Here is a 6,356-nt window from a genome sequence, read left to right as displayed (position 1 = left end):
ATCTATTTTTAACTGCTCCATGTCGGGCTTTTTTGCTGATTGTAGTTTTTTTGTTTTCAAATTTTTTTCTGATCAGAATATATTACCTCTTTTGGTAACAATACCTCCAGTTTCCTTTACAGAACCATTGCAGGGGTCCTCAAACTACGGCCCGCGGGCCACATGTGGCCCGCCAAAAACATTTATCCGGCCGCCAGGTGTTTTTGCCCCCGCTGTGTGCATAGGAATTTGTTCATAGTTTGTTTTTAAACTGTAGTCCGGCCCTCCAACGGTCTGAGGGACAGTGAACTGGCCCCCTGTTTAAAAAGTTTGAGGACCCCTGCATTATGGCATAGAGACTAGAAACCTGCAGAGCTGACGAATGTGGTGGCCCACCTGTGCCCTTCATAACAATGGTTAACTAGAAGTTGCTAACACCAGGCCCTATCTTGGGCTTGAAGAAACGAAGGCGAATTTGCCTGCTGCAAAAAACAACCATAAACTTGGTAGCTTAAAACACAGAATTTATTTCTCACAGCTCTCAAGGTAAGTCTGAAATCGAGGTGTCAGCAGGGCCGCACTGCCTCTGAAGGCTCTTGGGGAGAATCCTTCCTCGCCTCTTCCAGCTGCTGGTGGCTGCAGAGTTCTCTGGCTTGTGGCAACAGAACTCCAGTCTCTGCCTCCATCTTCACATGACCTTCTTCCTGGTGCGCTTTTACATCTCAAATCTTCCTTTTCTTTCTCTTCTAAGGATACCAATCATTGGATGTAAGGTCCACCCTAAATCAAGGGTGATCTCATCTTGAGAGCTATAATTTAATTACATCTGCAAAGACCTTTATTCCAAATAAGGTCACATCCTGAGGTCCCAGGTGGACATGCCTTTTGAAGGCCGCTCCTCCAGACCCTGAGAGAGGCAGAGAGATAGAATCCTGATGACATGATTTGGGCATCGAGAGCCGCTTGCACCTGTGCTCTAGCAGCAAGGGAGCCTGGGAAATGTTTGCCTTCTATCCTTTGAATCAAAAGGCTCAGTGTCCACGCCTGACATGCCGGTAATTTGACTTTTTTGATTCTAGAAATCGTAATACACCATGTTTAAACCAAACCAAGTTTGCTTCTTGTATTTTGGAGTGCATTAGAATCACCTGGGGAACTTTACAAGAAAAAGTGCTTGGGCCCAAACTCAAACCTACGATAGAATCAAAATCTGATAATTAGGCTAGGTCATCTATATATTCAGTAAGCTCATAGGGGAGTCTGCTGAACTCCAACGTTTAAAAAACAATGACTTAGAGGTTTTGTTGACTAAATTGGCCCACATCTCTAAACCTAGGTATTACTCAGTTTTGGTAAATGCTGAACTAAAGATGCAGTCCTTCTGGTTGTTGCTATGTGCTCATTGTAAGGGATATGTGACTTTTAAAAAAGCTCTTTATGATTAGTTGGTAAAAGGCAATCTCTGAATACATCTTTTCATGTTATTTTCTTAGGAGCATCATAGTATGATGAGTCAACTAACATCTTATAAATTGACTGGTGAGATCTAATCTTGTCTTTATTGATAAATGATTTGACTGGCAAACATTTTTAACTCTAAAAACCTGTTTTCAAATGACAATTTTATTAACCAGTATACAAGGCTGTTGGGGGGTGGGGTGGGGAGGATAGACCAACTTAAAAGATCACAAAATATCCAGTTCAAGTGAAAACTGAAGAATGGCGACAATTTTTAGATTTATTTTCTGGCCAATATCAAATTAATCATATCTATCTATATATAAAAAGCCAGCGTCTATAACGACCGGAATGACTGATTACTGGTCGCTATGATGCCCACTGTGGCCAGCGAACTGGCCTGATCAGGGGGTGGGGCCAGCTAGTCAACCTCCTGCGGCCCCTCACCCCAGCCAGCCCACCTCTGATCGGCCCGCCCCTCCCCCAGGCTGGCCCTGTTCCATAGGGGGCAGAGCTGGCTGGCCAACCTCCCACAGCCCTGCCCCCTGGCTGTCCCTGCCCCTGATCACACCCTCCACCCTAATTGGCTGACCAACCACCCATGGCTCCTCCCCCAGGCCACTGGCCCCCAGTTGGCACCCCCACCCCATTTGTGGGTGGGGCCAGCTGGCCTACTGCCCACAGCCCCTCCCCATGTCCGGCCCCACCCCCAATCAGCCCCCAACCCCAATTCGGGGTGGAGCCTACAGGCCAATAGCCTGTGGCCTCTCCCCCCAACCAGCCCGGCCCTGATCAGGCCCCAATCGGGGTGGGTCGACTGGCCAACCTCCTGCCATCTCCTCCTCCCAACAGGCCCAGCCCTGATCTGCCCTGATTGGGGCTGGGCCGGCCGGACCCCATCCATGCATGAATTCGTGCACTGGGCCTCTAGTCTGTTATAAAAAAGTAGCAACTTTAGGTTCATAAATTACTTTCTTTAAGTGAGTAGTGTGAATGAGGTATAGCATTATGTATTCTTAGTTGAGTTCAGCAAAATGTGTTGCTTTCAGCCATTATCTCAAAAGATAAAAACCATCAAAACAGGATTCCAAAATGGCGGAGGATGCTACACTGACACTCTCCCAGTACCAAACTGGAAATACAACTAAAATACAGAAAAACCACCCTGAAAAATCTTTCGTCACTTCCTCAGTAGTCCCTTTCATAGTTCAGTTTCTAACTCTGACCCTATATAACAAAAAATTAGGACTTAAGAAAAGGGTTAATGCCCACCCCCCACTCCCAATTACAGAAAAACACATGAAAGAATTTAGGAAGTACAGAGAGAAAAAAAGCTCATAATCAACCAATCCAGTAAACCCACCAACAGTTAGGTAACCCTATGACATGTACAACAATGGAACCTTGGTTATTACCCAGTGCAGCCCCTCGTGCCATGGTGCTTTTCAGAGCATTTGTCTGTCTTGTCTTGTATTTCTAAATAAATAGTTATGCAGTTATATTGGGATAAGGAAAACCTGGCAAGTAAGTTGGGGTGAAATACTTTTTTTCACAGCCCACAGTGACTTGGTTGAACAGAATGATCTTTACAGGATATTCTCTTTACCAATATTGCCTGTTTGAGATAAGCTAATAATAAACAAAACAAAAATAAAAGACCGAAACTTCTCAGATACAGTGAAACTTTATTTATACATAAAAATTACACCTCAGGAATTCTTTTCTAAAAAGTCTTATAATTGCAAAGTTCAAAATGAACAAAATCGAAAGGAGCAATGTATATAGCTTTTTAATTTTGTACACACTCCAGTCACAATTAATTTTTTAAGCTGCAAAAAAAATATACCTCTCCTATAACAGGAAAAGCATGACCTTTTGTAACTGCAGACTAAAATCACATTATGGCATCAAAAGTCAAAGTGAAATAAATTAATATTCTGAAATAGAAGACTAGGCGTTGATGCTACATAGATATGCCCTCTAACCACTTCCCTCCATGTTAATTCTTTCTCTTAGGTATATAACTCAACAGAGAATTTTTTCACTAACATTATCATAAAAAAAAAAAAAGTGAAAAGAGAAGTGATAAGGGCTTTTGTAAAATTATCTCCCATGATCATACATATCTGAGTAGTAACATTAACATTATCCACCCTATATAAGAAACAATTTATATAATAATCATTTATCTATTCTGGAGCATGTAAGCCTCAATACCATGTAAATTTCAACCTCACTTTTAAAAAAAAAAAATTAATTCAAAGAATCATTAAATGTTCAAGTGATTAAATGTCAAGTGGCTCCTACACCCAAACAAGATTAAAAACGCTTAGTAAGACATGGCCATTTTTTTTTTTTTTTTTTATTTTAGAGCAGGGCTTAATATATTACATTTTACCCAATATAAAAAGGATTTAATTTATCCGATAAAACAGATAAGTCTTATTATGGATAAGTCTTATTATGGATTTAACCACCATCTCTCATCTTTTGCCCCCTCCACCAATTCACCCAATTGCAAAAGCCACCATTTATTTATCAGTAATATGGTTACTCTTTGAAACGTCTACATGTATTTCAGATGACAATTTAGAGAAGTGGACAAAAATCATATAATTTCAGGTACAATGAACTTAAATGTCACCTTCAACAGTAAAGAATGTCAAGTAGCTGCTTCACTTTTTAACTTAGTGTTGCTCTTTATCTTCTTCATTTTTAAGTTTCAAAAGAGGTCATAGTTCTATAAGACTTGGCCAAGAAGTGTAGGACATTGAAAAGTTCTTATTAGAAAATGTCAACAGTCTCAATTTTCTACCAGATGGACAGGAGACTCGATATAATAATGCCATGTACAGCCTGAAGAGGAGATGAAATGACTACCTTTCCGTTCTGTGCAAACAGTTACTCTGCTCTTCTAATGTCAGTGTTGCTATACAGGGTTTAGTCTCTCCAGGAGGCAAACGACCTCTGGCCTGACATTTTATTAAAACTGGACTCAGGGTGGCATGAAGGGGCATTGGATCTGAGGCAGCAGTGAGGTGGTAAGTCATGGGAAGAAGCAGCTTCTCCCCCTTTTGCGAAGGTCATGGACACTCAAAGGGTGAGAGAAGAGATAAATAGTAAATATGTAATATAGAAATACCTCTATCCCCGTTAGGATGACAGCAAAGCAAAAATAAGTACCCAAACATGACATTTTTGCTGGAAATACCAGATTTCCCAAAAATATAAGTTAAGAATTCATAGAAGGATGAGGAAATAGATAACATTTCTTCCTCTCATTGAGAAAAAAAATTATAACAAAATTAAATGAAAGGTATGGATGCTCTTGCACAAGCTTTGTATTTAGACAATACATCCACTAAAATGACATCTTAAGTCAAAAAGTAGCTCTGTTCAATTCTGTTTAGACAAGAAGCCTTTCCATAAATTTGCTTAGTAAAATAATTCATTTTTCAAAAGAGCTTGAGTAAGCTACAGTTTACACAGAAAATATCATTGGAAAATATTGTACTACTATGATTAAAATAATAATGTGTAGCCTTTTTTGAGTGGTTTACATACTTTTTCAATAAAGCCTAAGTGAACTAGGAATCAGAAGCTTTTCCCATTAAAACCTTGTGCTTTATCAAAAAAAGAACAGAACTAGCAGAACAGTTAGGACTAATCTATAAAAAAATATAACTTACAGAACTATTTAGAATTCTCTATTTAACACTTAAAGAGGCAGTACTTAAAGCATTAGAAATTTATAATGCTTCCTTAGGGTGGTTATGATTAGAGTTTCATTTTTTTAAAGGGCTATCTGTGATTGATACAAAAGATCTGTCCCCAATAAATCAGATAAAAATCTGTTAATTTTAAATGGGTAATGTGAGATCATCTCAAAGCAGAGTTTGTAGACTTAGAAAGCTTTGATTGAGATCAAAGAGCTGAGTTTTAGACTTCACACTGCTCGTGGTTAATGACATGTCTTTTATATTTTATTTTATTCATTTTAGAAAGATTGAGAAGGGGGGAAGGGAGAAAGGAGGGAGGGAGGAGGCGGGGAGAAAGAGAGAGGAGAGGAGAGGAGAGAAAACATCAATTAGTTGTTCCACTTGTTGAGGCTTTCATTGGTTGATCCTTCTGTCCTGACCTGTCCGAACCGAAACCTTGGCATATTGGGACAACACTCTAACCAACTGAGCTACCCAGCCAGGGCCAATGGCATGTCCTGTTCCTCAGATTGCCTCCCCTAGAAATACTTATTAAAGTTTAAGAAAATTTTCCTTAGCACGTGAGATAGATAACACAGCTATTCCTCTTTCTGACTTAAAAACAAACACACCAAAAACCCCCAAACAAATAAAAAGCCCAGAGTGCCCAAACAAGCAAGCTGTTAACGAAGCAGTCAAACCTCCATATCTTCTATTTTCAAGTAAATGTGTATTCACTGGCTGCAGTTGAAAGGGAATATCCAAACAATTTCAAATTCCTGGATTAACTGTAAGGACCCAGAACACCTGCTCCAGGGCTGGTTAGGATACCCGATGAAGACGTCCAGGCTATGGCAGAGATTCAGTGGACAGTCCTGAGCAGGTCTGAGAGGATACTTGTGAGCCATCACAAAAATTAGGGCATGGTGGGGGGGATTCCCAGAATAATTAATTGAAGAAAAGCCCACACTTTCTCAGAAGCCAAAGACACACAAAATTCCATTCTACATAAGAAACACCAATTTTATGTTTCCTCTAGACTCTAAAGGATGCACAGAACAAAGTGAGTTTGTATAGTTTTTAAAGTAATCTCTAATCTTAAGAAACTTAAAATGAAAGAATAAAGGTGGACAGACAATAAAAAGGTATTCTTCAACTTTTCTTCATTGTACAGGGATATCCCCCTGAAGTAAGAATAAGAAAATTCAGTAAGTTGGAAAA

At 39.8% G+C, this 6,356-nt stretch overlaps 1 protein-coding gene across 2 annotated transcripts in view; it reads right to left on the bottom strand.

Moving 5' to 3' along the window:
- Positions 1-484: 484 nt before the first annotated feature.
- Positions 485-6,356, bottom strand: part of GPALPP1 (GPALPP motifs containing 1) — a 36,034-nt gene continuing 30,162 nt past the window's right edge. The window contains exon 9 of one of the 2 annotated variants that reach the window (XM_081082768.1): positions 485-886. The gene's annotated coding sequence lies outside the window, so the exon portion shown is untranslated. Of the gene's footprint in view, positions 887-3,807; positions 6,320-6,356 lie in introns of those variants that run through there. The other variant, XM_081082769.1, reaches the window with a different exon arrangement.

Source organism: Myotis nattereri (genome assembly GCF_964212035.1).
Source record: "Myotis nattereri genome assembly, chromosome: 2".
In the NCBI taxonomy this organism is placed as follows: domain Eukaryota; kingdom Metazoa; phylum Chordata; class Mammalia; order Chiroptera; family Vespertilionidae; genus Myotis; species Myotis nattereri.
This window is presented reverse-complemented; position numbering and strand designations above follow the sequence as displayed.